Source organism: Notamacropus eugenii, chromosome 3, assembly GCF_028372415.1.
Source record: "Notamacropus eugenii isolate mMacEug1 chromosome 3, mMacEug1.pri_v2, whole genome shotgun sequence".
Taxonomy (NCBI): Eukaryota; Metazoa; Chordata; class Mammalia; order Diprotodontia; family Macropodidae; genus Notamacropus; species Notamacropus eugenii.
Window position 1 is genome coordinate 279,900,157 of NC_092874.1, and position 18,230 is coordinate 279,918,386.

The 18,230-nt window shown below is 37.9% G+C and overlaps 1 long non-coding RNA gene across 1 annotated transcript in view; it reads left to right on the forward strand.

Annotated features, from left to right (window-relative positions):
- The window catches only part of LOC140534529 (uncharacterized), a 769,311-nt gene that overhangs the window by 292,797 nt on the left and 458,284 nt on the right, over positions 1–18,230 (forward strand). The window contains exon 9 of the long non-coding RNA XR_011977353.1: positions 18,070–18,157. This is a non-coding gene — a long non-coding RNA (uncharacterized lncRNA). The remainder of the gene's footprint in view (positions 1–18,069; positions 18,158–18,230) is intronic.

Sequence of the window (18,230 nt, forward strand, 5' to 3'; positions counted from 1 at the left end):
ACAGTGCTCTATCCACTGTTCCACCTAGCTGCCCCAAGCTGACTGTAAGTATTGTGAAAAGACATCTTGACCCATACCTGATTCAGTGTTGCTGAAAACAGGTATTGTGAAAACTTTGTCTGTAAAGGAGGCATAAAAGGGTTAATAGAAAGAGCTCCATTTCTATAGTGAGAAGATCTGGGCTTAAGTCTTGCCTTTGCTAACTACCAGCTGAGTTACCTGGGGAAATCACCTCTTTGAACCTCAATTTCATAATCTGTAAAGTGAAAGGGTTAGAGGAGATGTATTTGGAATTCCCTTCTAACCTATCTATGGTTCTAACTCATATGATTATTTGGGTGAAATTTAAGTCTTCCTTCCTTCCTTCCTTCCTTCCTTCCTTCCTTCCTTCCTTCCTTCCTTCCTTCCTTCCTTCCTTCCTTCCTTTCTTCCTTCCTTCCTTCCTTCCTCCTTTCCTCCCTTCCTCCCTTCCCAGGATCATACAGTTAATGCTTGCCTGAGGCCACATTTAAACTCGATCCTTCTGACTCTAGGTCTGGTTCCTCTATCCACTGTGCCGTCTAGCTGCCGCATTCCAGTTTTTCTAAATATACAGTCCCTCTTCCTACTAGTTATTAAGTAAATCAGCAACTAGTAACACTAGGATCATGGATTTAGAACTGGAGGGAACTTTAGGGATTATCTCGTTTAACCTCATCATTTTGACATGAGGAAGCTGATGAACACAGAGGTAGGTTGGCTGGCCCAGGGTCACAAAGGTTGTATGTATTCCAGGTGGGCCTTCAGTCCAGGGTAGATTCCAAAGACAGCATTCTTCCACTAATGTTTCATTCTGAGGCAAAGTCTTAGGACTTGATTGGTAAGAGAAAACAACTTTGTAGAATTTGTGTTTTCCTGAGTTTTTACATTACCTCCTAGATCTAGAATGAGAGATAATTAGTATAAAATGATAAAAAAAAATCAACCCGTAGGGGATTTCAACACCTCCAGCATGTTTAAAGTCTTAAAGTGAAACAGAATAAAAGTTCGCCCCCTTTTTGTTTCACTCCCACACTGATAGTATATTCATAGAAGTGATAAAAGCTGCTCAAATTAAATTGACTTTATTTATGAAATAAGTTTATTTTTCCATGTGCCAAGAAACTCTGGAGTTTCTTTGCCCAGCTGTGGATGTCTCAATTCATCAGCCTATCTATAACTCAAAAGTCCCGTGTTCATCAGATTTTGCAGGTCTATTGGTAGGATAAAAGAAAAGCTTATTCATCTTCTTGGATTAGTTGATCTCTGAGGCCCTTTCTAGCTGTAAGATTCCATTATTCTCTTCTATCCCAACCAGAGACAAGTTGCAGACGTGAATGTTTCTCTCTGGGATAATAGAATCTAGGAGAATTAACTAGCTTCGAAGCCCAAAGCTTTGACCTTCTCTTTTCCTGTATCATTGGTGAGGAGGCACTTTGCCAAGCATTGTTATTGACAATCAGTGGGGAGGAGTCAATTAATGATAAAGATGGAAAGATAGGCACAAAGGATCAAAGATTTAGAACTGGGAAGATATCATCTAGCCCAAAGCCATCATTTTATAGATAAGGAGACTGAAGCTTAAGATCAAAGATAAATATTGTCGGAGCAGAGAGAGGTGAGAGAGGGAGAAGAGGAAGTTTTGTATTTCCTTTCTTTTTGTGCGAAATACCATATTAGAATCAGCCTGCATTTCCATGTACCCCTTTTGTTTTACCTCCTTTACTCTATATCTTGAGCAAAGCCAAACAAAAGACAACAGAATCCTGGTATCAGATGTTCAAAGTCTACTGCTAGATTAACTTGTCTTTGTCTCTGTCTCCTTTTCAGAAATACAATGAGCTACTCCCTAGTCTGACCAGTTCACAAACCCATCAGGATAATGTCTTTGCTGTGTCTTACATTATCTGTTGGAAATAACTCATCTTCAGCATCATCTCTCTACACACTGTAAGGAAGGGCAATAGGTAGACGTTTCAAAGAAGACTTAGGTTTGATGTGAGGAACTTCTCTAAGGGACTTCTCTAGAAGTTTAACAGGGATGAATTAGTGAGTTCAGGGCAGCTATGTGGCACAGTGGATAGAGTGTGGAACCTAGAGTGAAGAAGACCCGAGTTCAAATCTGGCCTCAGACACTAGCTATGTGATCCTGGGCAAGTCACTTAACCCTGTTTGTCTCAGTTTCCTCATCTATAAAACTGGCTGGACAAGGAAGTGGCAAACCACTCTGATATCTCTGCCAAGATAACCCCATATGGGGTCAATAAAAGTTGGATGTGACTGACACACCTGAACAATTAATGGGTTCACCTCCTCTCAAAGTCTCTAAGCAAAAACTGGATGCAAGCTTCTCAAGGTTGTTGTAGAAGATATTTTTGAAGTAGGTGGACTTTGAAGTCCCTCTCCACTCTGATTTTGTGATCAATAATGTTTACATTCAATCTAATATCGGGATCTTCGGGGGAGTTAGTGCTAGGGAATTGCAGACATGAAGTGGTACATGGAAATAGCTTCTCAGAAGCCTTATTCTTAGTCCCTAAAGCCTGAGAACAGAAACTGTAGAATGACAAATTCACAGAACCTGAGAGTTGAGCAAGATCTCAGGGATTTTATGGAGGTAGCATAGTTCAGTGAAAAATGTCATAGATTTTGAGCCTAACTTTGTTAAAATATTGAGTCTGCTACTTACTCTGTGTGTTACTTCTGGTAATTCACTCCATCTCTCCAGTCTCAGGGTCCTCATTTGTAAAAGGAGGGGTCTCCTCATTTTTTCTCTTATTTTAAATTTTTCTCAATCATATGTTAAAACAATTTTTAACATTTATTTTTTTAAAATTTTGAGTTCCAAATTCTCTCTCTCCCTCTCTCTTCTCCCCACTTTTTGATAAGGCAAGCAATTTGATATAGATTATAAATATGCAGTCATGCAAAGCATTTCCATGTTGGCAATGTTAGAAAAGAAAATACAGACCAAAAAAAAGTATGATTCGCTCTGCTCCCAGACATTATCAGTTCTTTCTGTGGAGGCCGATAGTTTTATTCATCATGAGTCCTTTGTATTTGTTTTGTATCATCTTATTGCTGAGAATAGCTAAGTCACTCAAAGAAGATCATCAAAGAGTTCTGGTTCTGCTCACTTCACTTTTCATCAGTTCATCTAAGTCTTCCAAGATTCTTCTGAAACCACCCTTCTCATCATTTCTTACAGCACAATACCATTCCACTGCAATCATGTAGCTCAACTTGTCTAGTTATTCCCCAATTGATGGGTATCCCCTCAGTTTCCAATTCTTTGCCACCACAAAAAGAGCTGCTATAAATATTTTTGTATATGCAGTTCCTTTTTCTTTCTATTTGATCTCTTTGGAATATAGATTTAGTAGTGATATTGCTGGGTTTATAGCTTTTCAGAAATAGTTGTAAATTGTTTTCCAGAGTATTTGGATCAGTTCACACACACCACCACCAACAGTGCTTTAATGTCCTAATTTTCCCAAATCAAAATATTTGTTATTTTCTTTTTCTGTCATATTAGCCAATCTGTTAGGTATGATGTTGTCCCTCAGAATTATTTTAATTTGCTTTCTCTGTCAATAGTGATTTAGAACATTTTTCCATCTGACTGTAGGTAGCTTTGATTTCTTCTGAAATTTTGAAAACTGCCTATTAATATCCTTTGACCATTTATTAACTGGGGAATGACTTGTATTCCTATAAATTTGATTTGGTTCTTTATATATTTGAGAAATAAGACCTTTATCAGAGACATTTGCTCTAAATTTCCCCCTCAGCTTCCTGTTTTCTTTCTAATCTTGGTTGCATTGGTTTTGTTTGTGCAAAACCTTTCACATTTAATGTAATCAAAGTTATCGATTTTATACACTTCAATAGTTTATTCTCCTCTTTTGGTCATAAATCTTCCCTCATCCATAGATCTGGCAGATAAAAACGTTCATGTTCCCCTAATTTGCTTATGGTATCACCCTTAATTTCTAAATTGTGTACCCATTTTGATCTTATCTTGAAGGTATATGGTATAAGATGTACTTAGTGTCTGCTAAACTGCTTTTTAATTTTCCCAGAAATTTTTGTCAAATAGTGAGTTCTTGTCCCAAGAGCTTGGATCTTTGGATCTATCAAACACTAGATTGCTGTTGTCATTTGTTTCTGTGTATTGTATACCTAATCTACTCCAATACCAGATTGTTTCCATATACCACTTTGTATAATATAGTTTGAGATCTGCTACTATTAGGCCACCTTCCTTCACCTTTTTTTCATTGATTTTCTTGATATTCTTGACCTTTAATTCTTCCAGATGAATTTTGTTATTTTCTCTAACTCTATAAAATATTTTTGGTAGTAATTGGTATGGTACTAAATAAATAAATCAATTTAGGTAGATTTTTTTTATTGTATTAGTTTGCCCTACCCATGAGTAAATAACATTTTTCCTGTTGTTTAAATCTGACTTCATATGAAAAATGTTTTGTAATTATATTCATACAGTTCCTGAGTTTGTCTTGGCAGGTTGATTCCCAAATATTTTATATTTTCTGCTGATATTTTAATGTCATTTCTCTTTCTATCCCTTCTTGCTGGACTTTGTTGGTAACCTGTACAAGTGCCAGTGCTTTATGTGGGTTTATTTTACATCCTGCAACTTTGCTGAATTATTTCAACTAGTTTTTCAGTTGATTCTCTTGATTCTCTGGGATGCTCTAAGTATACCATTATATCATCTGCAAAGAGTGGTAGTTTTGTTTCCTCAATGTCTATACTAATTCCTTCAATTTCCTTTTTCTTCTGTTATTGCTAAAGCTAACATTTCTAGTACAATATTAAATAACAGTGGTGGTAATGGGCATCCTTGTTTTACCCCTGATCCTATTGGGAAAGCTTCTGGCTTATCCCCATTACATATAATGATTACTGATGATTTTAGATCACTTGCCTTTCTAGTTCAATATTGAATAACATTGGTTTTGATGTTTGTCCTTGCTTCCCTCCTGATCTTTATGGGACGGCTTCTAGCTTATTCCCATTATCCTCTTCAAAAATGAAGGATGAACAACCATTACAGATAATACTTGCTAATGGTTTTAGAAAGCTGCTACTTATTTTAAGGAAAGTTCCACTTATTCCTATCCTCTCTGGTGTTTTTAATAGTAATAAGTGGTGTAATTTGTCAAGAACTTTTTTCTGCATCTATTGATATAATCATATGACTTTTTTTATCTTTAAGGTCTCTTCTAACTCTGAATCTGTTTCTCTGAACTTCCACTGGAGGGAAACCCACAATTTCCCAAGGCAGTCTATTATAATTTGGGATGTCTTTATGGTTACTTAAATCAAGCTTCTTAGTTTTCCTAGAGCTTCTGCCTCCTGTTTTTTAGCTCTGCCTTTTGAGGATGAATGGAGGAAGTCTGACTCCTCTCCTGCATTCATATACTTGAGGGAACTTCTTATAATTATCAGGATTATAAGGATGGAATATTATTTTGTAGGGCTGCAAGGATGTAAAGATTATAAGCGGACTAGATGATTTCAAGGTCACTTCCAACATTATGTCTATAGTTGTATAATTACAGGGATTATAAGGATAGCATGATATCTTGTCCTGATAGGAAGATAGTAACATCTAGGATAGGTGCATTGGATGTTGACTTTAAGTCAGAAAGATTTGTGTTTAGATCCTGCCTTAGGTACTTGCTGTGTGTCCCTGGGCAAGACATGTCACTAGTTAGGTTCTCAGTTTCCTCATCTGTTAAATGAGGGCCTGGGCTCAATGGCCTCTGATGTCTCTTCTGACAAAATCCATGATTCTATGAGCCATTTCCCATAGGGTTAGGTATGCATAAAAGGTTAATTAAAGAGGAGATGTGATCAACAGGGTTTGACAATCCATTTACTGCCTAGATTTTCATTAGGAGGAATTGAAAAGGAAGAGAATAAACATTAATTAAGCTCCTACTATATGTCTGATACTGTACTTTATACATATTATTTCATTTGATCCTCACAACAACCTTCTGGAGTAGGTGCTATTATTATCTCATTTTTACCATTGAGGAAACTGAGGCAAACAGAGGTTAAGTGACTTGTTCAGGGTCAAACATCTAATAATTATCTGAGTCAGGATTTGAACTCAGGTCTGCCTGAATCTAGGTTCAGTGCTCTATCCACTATGTTGCCTAGCTGCATTAAATGTCAAAATATCAACTAAACAATTGCTGGGTTTTTTAAAAACCCCTGTAACTCACATTTATTAAACACTTGACTTGTGACAAACCTGTAGAATAACTATGAATGAATAAATGAATGAAAAGGCATTTCTTAAATTCTTTCTAAGTTAGAATCAATAAGCATTTATTAAGCACCTACTACATGCAAAGGACTGTACTAAGCCATGGAGATAAAAATAGAAGCAAAAAGAGTCTCAGCTCTTGAAGTGCTTACTTTCTAATGGAGACAACACAAAAAAGGGAAGCTGAAAAGGGGTGGGAGTAGAAGGTTTGTCTATACTAGGGCATGGTGGCGAAAGAAGGCAATATGCTGACCACTGGAGATACAAATACAAATAAATAGTATGGCTGTTCAAGGAACTACCTTCTAATAGAAGACAACATATAGGGAGAAACAAGAAGGGAATTATTGGGGGGTTCCATGGGCTGCTACAGAATGGTTTAGAGAGGACTAAGACTTGGTGCAATGGGCCTGAATATAAGTAAAATAAAGGGAAAATTAACTAATCAGAGCTTGGGTCCCCCATTTTAAAGATGGGGAAACAAAGGTCCAGGGTCATTTAACTATTAATAAATGTCTGAGCTTGGACTTGAAAATAGTGTGACTTGAATATGATGTAATGAGTTCTGGATTTGGTTTAAATGTTGGTTCTCTGCTTACTAGCCCTTGATCTTTGGATAGTTTACTCACCATCTCTGGGCTTAGGTTTCCTTCATCTATAAAATGGGGGGAACATTTGGACTTGATAACCTCTGAGGTCTGTTCTGGGAATAGTAGATCTAGGAGTCTATGATCCAAAATAAATATGCAATGGTCCCAAGCCATAGAGGAGCTCAACAGGATTTTGAAAACCAAGTAAGAGAGGTGGAGGAAAAATTGGGAAGAGAAATGAGAGCGATGCAAGAAAATCATGAAAAGCGAATCAACAACTTGCTAAAGGAGACCCCAAAGAATGCTAAAGAAAATAACACCTTTAAAAATAGGCTAATTCAATTGGCAAAAGAGGCCCAAAAAGTCAATGAGGAGAAGAACGCTTTAAAAAGCAGAATTAGCCAAATCAAAAAGGAAGTTCAAAAGCTCAATGAAGAATGAAAAAATGGAAGATAATGTGAAATATCTCATTGGAAAAACAACTGACCTGGAAAGTAGATCCAGGAGAGACAATTTAAAAATTATGGGACTGCCTGAAAGCCATGATCAAAAAAGGGTGTAGACATCGTCTTTCATGAAATTATCAAGGAAAACTGCCCTGATATTCTAGAACAAGAGGGCAAAATAAATATTGAAAGAGTTCACTGATCACCTCCTGAAAGAGATCCAAAAAGACAAACTCCTAGGAATATTGTAGCCAAATTCCAGAGTTCCCACATCAAGGAGAAAATATTGCAAGCACATAGAAAGAAACAATTTGAGTATTGTGGAAATACAATCAGGATAACACAAGATCTAGCATCTTCTACATTAAGGGGTTGAAGAACTTGGAATATGATATTCCAGAAGTCAAAGGAACTAGTATTAAAACCAAGAATCACCTACCCAGAAAAACTGAGTAGTATGTTGCTTCAGGGGAAAAAAATAGTGATTCAATGAAATAGAGGACTTTCAGGCATTCTTGATGAAAATACCAGAGCTGAAAAGAAAATTTGACTTTCAAACACAAGAATCAAGAGAAGTATGAAAAAGTAAACAGGAAAGAGAAATCTCAAGGGACTTACTAAAGTTGAACTGTTTACTTTCCTACATGGAAAGATACTATTTGTAACTCTTGAAAGTTTTCTCAGTATTTGGGTAGTTGGAGGGATTATACCCACACGCGCGTGCGCACACACACACACACACACACACACACACACACACAGAGCACGGGGTGAGTTGAATAAGAAGGCTTCACATCTAAAAAAATAAAATTAAGGAGGAATATATTGGAAGGAGAAAGGGAGGGCAAATGGGAGGAGGGAGCAGTTAGAAGTCAACACTCTTAGGGAGGGACAAGGTCAAAAGAGAGAATAGAAGAAATGGGGGGCAGGACAAGATAGAGGAAAATATAGTTAGTCTTACACAACATTACTATTATGGAAGTCATTGGTAAAGCTACACATATATATAGCCTATATTGAATTACTTGCCTGCTCAGGGGGGATGGATGGGGAGGGAGGAAAGAAGAGAAGTTAGAACTCAAAGTTTTAGGAACAAATGTTGAGAATTGTTTTTGTGTACAACTGGGAAATAAGAAATACAGGTAATGGGGTATAGAAATTTATCTTGCCCTGCAGGACAAGAGAGAAGATGGTGATAAGGGAAGGGAGAGATGTTAGAAGGGAGGGCACATTGGTGGAAGGGGCAATCAGAATGCATGGTGTTTTGGGGTGAGGGGAGGGGAGAGTTGGGGAGAAAATTTGGAACTCAAAATTTGGTGGAAATGAATGTTCAAAACTTAAAATAAATGAATAAATAAAGAAATATGATCTTGATGATAAATGCAACTGTTTCCACATATAAAGGGAGAAAGAGAATTAGATATGAATAAAATTTAATTTCTCTGATGTATAGCTTAGATTCTCTAATTTTTCACATTATTTTTTCTTCTCTAATATTTTCCCCCAATTACAATTTTCAACATTCATTTTAAAAATTGATTTCCAAAATCTCTCCCTCCCTGTCCATGCCCCTCATTGATAAGGCAAGAGTCTATAATTTTTAAAGGTAAAACTTATTCTCACCTGGCCAGCGTGCGGTTTATTTAATATTGGCATAAGCATCAACATAGTGGAGTGGAAACACATTGGATTTGGAGTTCAGAGGACCTGGCTTCAATTTCAGCTCTTTTGGTTACCCCTACATAATCTTGGACAAGTTACTTGATCTCTCTATGTCTCTGTTTCCTCATCGTGATGTCTGCAGAGATTCCTTTCCGTCTAAATTCTAAGACATCAATAACTTTATGTTTAAAGTCCTGTGACTCCACTTTTGAACTTTGCTGCCCTTATAGTTGAGCAGCATCTCCAAAAATCATCTGAACTTGGGCAGGGCTCACCTGGTTCTTTGTTTGCCAATTTGCAATGTCCTCAGTCTTACAAAATGCCCTCCATTCATCATGGAACTCATGAAATGTGGGAAGAGCACTGGCCTTTGATTCAGAGCAATTGGCTTTAAATCCTGCCTCTGAGGAATGGATGAGTCACTATATCCTTTGGCAATTGAATGACTCAGAAGCCTCGATCTCCTCCTGAGTGGGTTGGACTAGATGCACTCCAAGGACCTTTGCAACTCAAGATCTGTCCTTGCATGAATACAGTCTAATTCTTGTCCAACTTAACTAGGGAGGGCCCAGAAGCAAGAATACAAGAGGATTTGTACTACTCATATCATGTTTACAGAGGTAGTCAGACCCATGTGGAGATTCATTGATTATTGGTCCTATCCTTACCCTGACATCATTATTTTACTCAGCTTGTGATTTTCACCATATACCTTGTCTAAATATTTTGGAAAATATCTTTCAAAAACAAACTCCAGCCTTTGCTCCCTGATTAGTCATTCTACTGAAGTGCCCAGGTTCTGACATTGGTTTCTGTCTTATTTAATATCTTCGTTAATAACTTTCAGGAGGCAGTCAACAATAAATTAATGTAATCTGCAAATGATACTAAATTAAGAGGTGTCGAAAACACCAGCAAGGGCACTGCTGTGTAGCATAAGCTGCCCAGAGAATTTAGGAATAAGCAGAAAATTCAACTAGAAATTAACCTGTTTTTCCACCTTTTATTTTTTCCCATTCTGTTCTCCATCATGAAGCTTCCTTCAAGCCAAACTGGATACTGGTTGCTACCCAAAGTCAACCTGCTTTCCTTTGCTTCTTTGCTGGCACTTGTGTAAGCTAGCTCCCTTGCCTGGAATTTGGTCCCTCTTCATTCGGACTCCTTGGGATTCTTTTCTTCTTTCAAGGTCCAACTCCAGAGATCCTTCTTCTATGTAGTCTTTTTCATCCTCTTGATTCTTTCCCACCTCAAATTTTCCTGGAGTACTTTGGATCTCCCTTTGGCCTCTGTCATACTCAACCCATTGTTCTTATGCTAATCTACATATTTTTTATACATGTTTTATATCTCTACTTCCACTCAGTAGGATGTCTGCCCATTAAGAACATGGAGTGCATTTTAAAACAATCTTTCATTTCTCATCATGTAGCAGAGTGGCTTGCACCTGTATCAGGGACTGAGAAAAAGCTTGGTGAAAGATTGTTAAAAAAAAAAAAAAAGCTCATGTAGAAAAAACTCTTGGTGAAAATAAAATTTTAAAATGAGTCTTTTTTCAGGGTTGAGAAATCTGCAAGATGGTACTTCTAGAAGAGATGGAGAGACATAAGAGTTATGTCTACCCTAGATGTTTTATAGCAACAAGGATCATTTGGAATGGTACCTGTGGAGGCATTGTCTCCAACAGTAATGAAATTCCAAGGCTTCTGTGTAGCAGGAAGTGCAGATTTCCATGGATGCCTAATTTTTGGTGACAACACCTGAGCAGACACCAGAATTTGTTGACAAAATATCCCCTGAACTTTTCAAATCAGCCCTTAGATTCTATTGAAATTCAAGTGACTGAAGCCCCTAATAGCAGTGGTGTGGAAGGCCTGATGGAGGTAGAACATTTAGAGAGATGTCAAAGTCTGAGAGTCAGGAGTGGGGGCTATCGTCTCTCCTTCTGGTCATCCTAGCCCCCTTAGGATACCTATCCTTCTTTAACACACAGCTTAGGTGCCAACTCACACACAAGGCATTTCCCAATCCCTCCAGTTATTGATGACTTCTATTTCCAGGAATTAACTTTGTAGGAATTTGTAGACACTTTGTATTTTCTCCTCTTTGTATATTATTTGTATTTAATTGGGATATTTTTTATATTTGCTTATATTTATCTCCATTCCCAATAGAATAGGAGCTCCTCCAGGGTAGGGATTGTTTAGGTTTCATCTTGAATACTTAGCACCATGCTTCCTCTGTGTTGGAGGCCATGGGTGTACCTACAATGGCGTTCTTGGTGAGTTGGGATACCCTGAAGTAGGTTTTACAATTAATCCTCCCATTCCTTTTCACTTTCTTCTCAGGAGAATCAAGGTGCTTGTCCTATAGAGACCTTTCTCTGTGACACTTGATAATTCTCTTAGCCTCCATCTACCTCAGTTTTCTCAACAGTAAAATGGGAATAATAATATTATCTACATCCCAAGGCTGTGAGGTTCAGAATGAAATAGTTGTGGAATGCTTAGCACAGTTCCTGGCATAGAATAGGTATTTAATAAATACTTGTTACATCCTCCCTTCCTCCCTCCCTTCCTCCTATTGTTGGGCTTAACAAATGTTGAACTGAATCAAACTGAACTGGTTTGGAATCCAGAGCACTGGGTTCCAAATCTTGGTGTTCTGCCATTTAGTGTTTCCTGAGCCTCAGTTTCCTTATCTGAAAAAAATGAGCATAATTTCTGAAGTTTTATAGCCCTTTAATTTTTGCAAGCACTTTAACATGCATATTATCGTTATTTGTTCTTCACAAGAAACCTTTGCAGGTAGAGTGGTAGGCATTAGTATTCCTATTTTATAGATGAGGAGACTGATGTTCAGAGCAGTAGAACAGCTACCCAGAGCTCACACAGTTAGATAGTGTTCAGGGCAGTGTTTGAACTCGTCTTCCTTGACTCCAACTTCAGCATGATTTTACTACATGTGCATATGGATATCTGTCTATCTAAAATATGCATGTGTGTCTATATATCTATAGTCAGAGGTAGCAAACTCACTGGCCCTCATGTGTTGGCAAAACTCCTCAGTCTTGATAGAACAAGATTAAAACATAATTGGGAAATGTTTACAAAACTGAGTAAACCATAGATCTGGGTGGCAATCTAGGTTACCAAAATAATGCCTGCCCTGCATTAGTGGAGGGAGTTACCTCATCTGGGAGTTTCCCAAACCAGGGAAGTCACAGGCCTGGTCCATATCCCCTAAAGACAGAGAGAAATCATAACTTAATAGATCATGCTGTATTCAGGGTCAGGAAGATGGGGATTCCAATTCTACCTCTCCTTACTGACTGTATGACTGTATGATTTCCTGACTGTATGACTCAAGTCACCTCACTTCTCAGGGAATAAAAAGACTAAGTTATATATGAGTTACCATTCTTTGAGGATAAAGGAAATTTCCATATCAAGTACCAATAAAGTCACAGATCTCTCTCTCTCTCTCTCTCTCTCTCTCTCTCTCTCTCTCTCTCTCTCTCTCTCTCTCTCTTTCTCCCCCCCCCCCCTTCATAAATTCACCAGTATCATATTGACAGGGCAAGGTAGTTGATTGGACATAGGACCGGGTCTGGAGGTAGGCAGACTACATCTTCCTGAGTTCAAATCTGGCCTCAAACACTTACTAACTGTGTGACTCTGGGCAACTCACTTAACTATGTTTATCTCAGTTTCCTCATCTATAAAATGAGCTAGAGAAGGAGATGATAAACCACTCCAGTATTTTGGCCAAGAAAACCCTAAATGGGGTCGAATGGGGTCACAGAGAGTCAGATAGGACTGAAATAACTGAACAACAATATTATGCTGGGGATGGGTGGAAAAATAAGATTTGGATGAGTACATACTTGCCTTTCTTACAGTCCGCAGGGCTACCAAAGTGATAATCCTAAAGTATAGATAGAATTTTGTCGATTTTCTGTTTAACAAGCATTAGTAATTCCCTCTTGTCTGTAGGGTCAAATATAAACTCCTTCCTTTGACATTTGAAGACCTTATAATCTGTCTCCAAACTGCCTTTTTAGGTTTATCATGTTATATTTTACAAATTGTGTGGGCCAATACAACTGTCCTTCTTGCTTTTCCTAATCCACATTATTCCATCTACCACCTCCATGCCTTTGTATAGACCATTCTCCATATCTGGAATGCATTCCCTCCCGATCTTCATTTCTTAGAATCACTAGCTTCCATCAAAGGTGGTCTTAAGTGACACCTTCTACTCATAGCCTTTCCTGAGAACTTTACCTGATAGTGTCTCCACTTGGAAATGACCTGAGATATATGTTGTATAGATTTTACATAGAAACAGTAGATAGACATCTGGGTTCGGTGTCTGTCTCTGACTTATCCCTTCTTTTTTCCTTCCCCTCTTTCCCTTCCCCACCTCCATCTCTGTTTTTCTATATGCCTGTATCATTATCTCCATCTATTTATGTACATTTTATGTACATTCCCCCAATTGAATGTAAACTTATAGAAAGTAAGGCTTAGTTCACTTTTGTCTCGGTATCCAGGGGTATGTTGATAAATGTTTACCAACTAACTTTCTGAAAACTCAGGACATAAACTTTAAAGTTTAACCTGAATGAACAAGATTTATAGCACTTACTGAGTTTTAAGCTGTTGATGCTCACAATGAAAATTTAAAAATCACCTCTTGAGAGTGGAATGAGGTAGCTCCCACAAACCCCTGTCTGGATCCCCAGCTTTTAGTTCTGTAGTCTGGTAAATGACAAGTGCTCAAGAAGTGCTTGCTGGTTGCTTAATTAATCTAGTTATGTTTTCTCCACCACTAGGATGTAAGATCTTTTAGGGTAGGGGCTGGTTTTGCTTTTTTTCTTTGAATTTCCATGCCAAATTTACACATATACATAAGTACATATATATATGTGTATATATTCTCATGCCAAACACATATGAGCATATATTTGTATATATATACATACATGCATACATGTATATATTATCTATATCTACATATAGATATATATCTATATCTTAATTCTACCTATAGCTGAGTTTCCTCATCAGTCAACGCATCAGCATTTGTTAAATGCTTGTTGAGCGGTTGATTGATGAGGAAACTCAACCATAGGTAGAATGAAGAACAATTTGCTAAAGGATACATAGCAATACTGTGATTGAAAATCCAACTCAAACACCAAAAATTTAAGCCTAGACTTTGCAAAAACAAACAAAAGCAAAACACTATGGAGATGTATTCCTATCCCTGTCTCCCTTGCTATATAAGTCCATGAATACTGACTTAATTTTGAATTCATCCTCATGTTTCTTGTTCCCATCATTGATATAAATCCTTTAAGAGCCATTAGACTTTATGCTGCTTTTCTCCCAGTGGCTAGGTCAATAAAAATGACCGCTCAGAAATAAGTAAGGAGTCTGCTCATGGCTTTGTTCCATTTCAAAAACAAACACACCATTTTACCTGGAGTTGAAAAGTTAATAGGATTTGAGAAATTAGAGCTGGAAAAGGAATGGTTGGTCAACAAAGTCAATCACTTTGATTTCGGCCAGGTTGTCATCTCTGGTTCCCATTCTGAACTCCTCACGTCTGTCTATCCTCTTTGAAAAATGGCAGCATTGCCCCAAGCACTCTACAGTATTGGTCTATAGGTCCTCTGCAGTATTGGTGATATATGGGTACCATAGTGGAGAAGGTCATAATTTGGGATACTTATCTAGAATAGTGTTGTGTCTAGTTCTGGGCACCACTGTGTAGGATAAGAGGGAGAATGTCCAGAGAAACACAACTGAGATGGCAAAGGGCCTAGAATATATAAGGTTCATCCAAAGGAAGTGAGTATGTTTTAGACTGCAGAAGAGAAGACTGGAGGGATATAACTGTCATCAAGTATTTGAAGGGCTGCTATCTGGAGAACAGAAGAGACTCTTTAACCATTATGTGAGATAGGAGCAGTAGGTGGACATTTCAAAGAGATAAATTTAGATTTGATGGTAAGAAGAATTTTCACAATCAGACCTTATCATTTTCCATTTAGGTGCTCATTGGAGAGAGATGTTGATTGGTAAGGAAAATCTTATAAATGGTTCCTAGTGTCAGTTGATAAAGATCTGTTTCCACTCATGTAGTGCATGTGTATCTCTATTCCACATGTAGGATTGGTATTCAGAGAGGTGCTCAAAAGTGGAATGGGGGCTGCATTGGGAAATGGTGAGATCTCCATCTTTGGAGGTCTTCAATGTGTGTCTAGATGATCTCTTGTTGGGTATGGTATAGGGATTCTGTTGATGTGTATGGGTAGAATTAGATGGCTGTCAGTTTTCCTTCATACTCTCAAATCCTGGCATTCTCTGATATTCTGTCCTGCTATGGGAATCTCAGATTAGAGAGGCAACAAGGTATAGTGCTGTATTTGGAATCCGAGCACTTTGGCTTCATTGTCAGCTCAGCTACTTACTACCTGTCTGATTAAATACTAAGTCATACAGACTTTTGGTGACAGTTTCCTCATCTGTAAAGTGAGAAGGTGAGGTTGAACTGGAATCAGGGGACCTGATTTTTAATCCCCTTTCAGTGACCTCCTTTTCTTCCTCTTCTCTCTTTATTTTTAAAATATCTTTATTACATTAAATATTTTCCAATTATATATTCTAATTTTAAACAATCATTTAAAAAATTTGACTTGTAAATTTTCTCCCTCTTTCCTGCCTCACCCCTGGAGAAGACAAGTAGTAGATGAATCCTCTTCTACATTTTAGAGCTGGGAGGGACCATACAGATTATCCAAACCAACTCTCCCAAGAAGGGGATGCAATGAATAGACCACCAGACCTAGAGACAGGAAGACCTGAGGTCAAATGTGGTCTCAGATACTTACTAGTGTGTGACCCTGGGCAAGTCACTTAACCCCATTGGCCTCAGTTTCCTCATCTGTAAAATGAGTTGGAGAAGGAAATGGCAAATCACATCTTTGCCAAGAAAACCCCAAATGGGATCAAACAAAGAGTTAGGCATGACTGAAATGACTCAACAACAACAACAAGACTGTGTGACTCTGGGGAAGTCACTTAACCCCTGTTTGCCTCAGTTTCCTCATCTGTAAAAAAGTAATCAAAATACTTCCCAGGCTTGTTGTGAGGATCAAATGAGATAATATTTGTAAAGCACATAGCATAGTAAGTGTTATATACATATAAGCAATTCCTATTAGTTGTTATCCCTGTAAGTTATTTTTCATGTGGGGACTTGAGGCCCAGAATGGTGGAGAAACTTGCTCAAAGTCGTTAAGATGGAAAGTGGTACAGCTGGGATTTGAACTCAGGTCCCCTGATTCCAGATGTAGCAATCATTCTCCTCCACTACAGACTTCCATTCCACACATAACCCTCTACATTTCTTCGTTGAAATAATTTTTATTAAAATTTCGCTTGATTTTCAAAAAACAGTTTCTCTCCTGCCTCCCCCCTCCAGAACTCTGATTAGTTACATAGGCAAAATGGGCTTCCCTATCAATAATGTGATTATAGGCTGCATCAAGTCCATTAATAAATTAACCATCATCCAGCTCAGTGCTGCATAATTGAGCGTTGGCTCAGAATTGTTTCCTATAAAGAACTGTGCCAATTATTTGTTATCTCATCCACTGGGTTATGCAGGGTTCTTTTTTTCCTCTTTCTTTCTTATAATAGGAGGCCAATTAGCACTAATAGGGAGATTTTTATTTCTCCACTAGTTTTTGAGCTGAAATAATTAAAAACAGCTACCTGAAATAAGTGGCAACAATCTGTAAAGAGATGAAAATATAATCTACTCATCAACTCATCTGGCACAAGACTTTCCAACTTAAAATTCTTCTATTAAGCTATGTGAGCTTTAAAAAAAATTTTAAAAAAGATTTGAAGAAAATTCTCTCTCCAGGGATTACTGGATTGGCCAAAGTCAGTGAATAATATGGGGTTTCTTCTATTTTGAGTAAGTATTTGTAATTTTTTTTTTAAGCTTAGAGGACTCCAAATTATCAAATCGAATTTAGTGAGGATGGTAGGCACTGGAAACCAACCCTAGAATTTCCCTCAGAACAATGCTGAGCCTGAATCCCTTTGGACAGCACAATTTGGTTACAAAAGCTTGCAAAATGCAAAATCCTTCAAGCCTTTCATTTGGTCTCTTTGTCAGCTCTTTGCATTGTTGATCGATGGGCTGGATTGCTGCTGTCAGGATTTTGCCAATAGTCGGCCACGATCTCATGACTGGCATTTTGCCTTTTTAAAAATCATCCCCTTTGCTCTAGGAAAGACTTTGTACCTTTGCAGCCAGCTGGGCTGTCTGTTAGGACTTTGGGTTTCTTTACTTATTTATTTCCAGTGGCCAGTGGTTATCATTTATGTGTTCATCGGAGAGAAATATTGACTGGTAATTAAAACCCTGTAAATGGCTCCTGGAGTCAACTGATAAAGGTCAGTTCCCACCCAAGAAACTCATGTGTGTGTCTATTTTCCTCCTGTGGGATTGGCATTCACAGGGCTGCTCCAGGCCCCTTTGTTCATGTCAGGTGAAGATAATAGATTGCTTCACTGTTGCTAGTTAAAAAGGAAATGCTGTGGATATTGGATTTCAATTAAGCCTTCCTTCTCTACCTGTCCTGCCCTCTGTGTATTTCTCTTCTGAGTTGAGGAATAAAGGTTTGGAGTAGCATTAGAAGCAATTAGAGGGGACCAGGCTGCACTGCTGAGCATTGTCTCTTGAGGGGCTGAGTCTTGGAGAAGTGAATATGTCAAGACAAATGATTTTTTCTTAAATTTGGAAAATGAGTTTATCCCATGAAATTCAAAGATGGTGCTGTTGGAGAAGACAAGATAAATCAAAATGTGATATCCATCTAAAGAAGAAATAGCTTGGTTAATTTTTTTTCCTAGCATGTGAATGTTTAACACCTCCCTAATCCTTCCTTACCTGTTGATGAACTGTAAACGATGCTGAAAATGTGTGGCCCAGAGTTGCTCATAGACTGTTTTTATTTCTTTAGGCATCATTTCCAGGACAACCCGTATAATGGAAGATTAACTCAGAGAAGAGATTCTTGTTCTGGCTTCCTCCAGCTGCATCATTCATAGGTACTTCCTTTTACATGGATATGCCTTTCTTCTTCAGGCTACATGTCTGGCATTTGGATATGTGGTCATATAT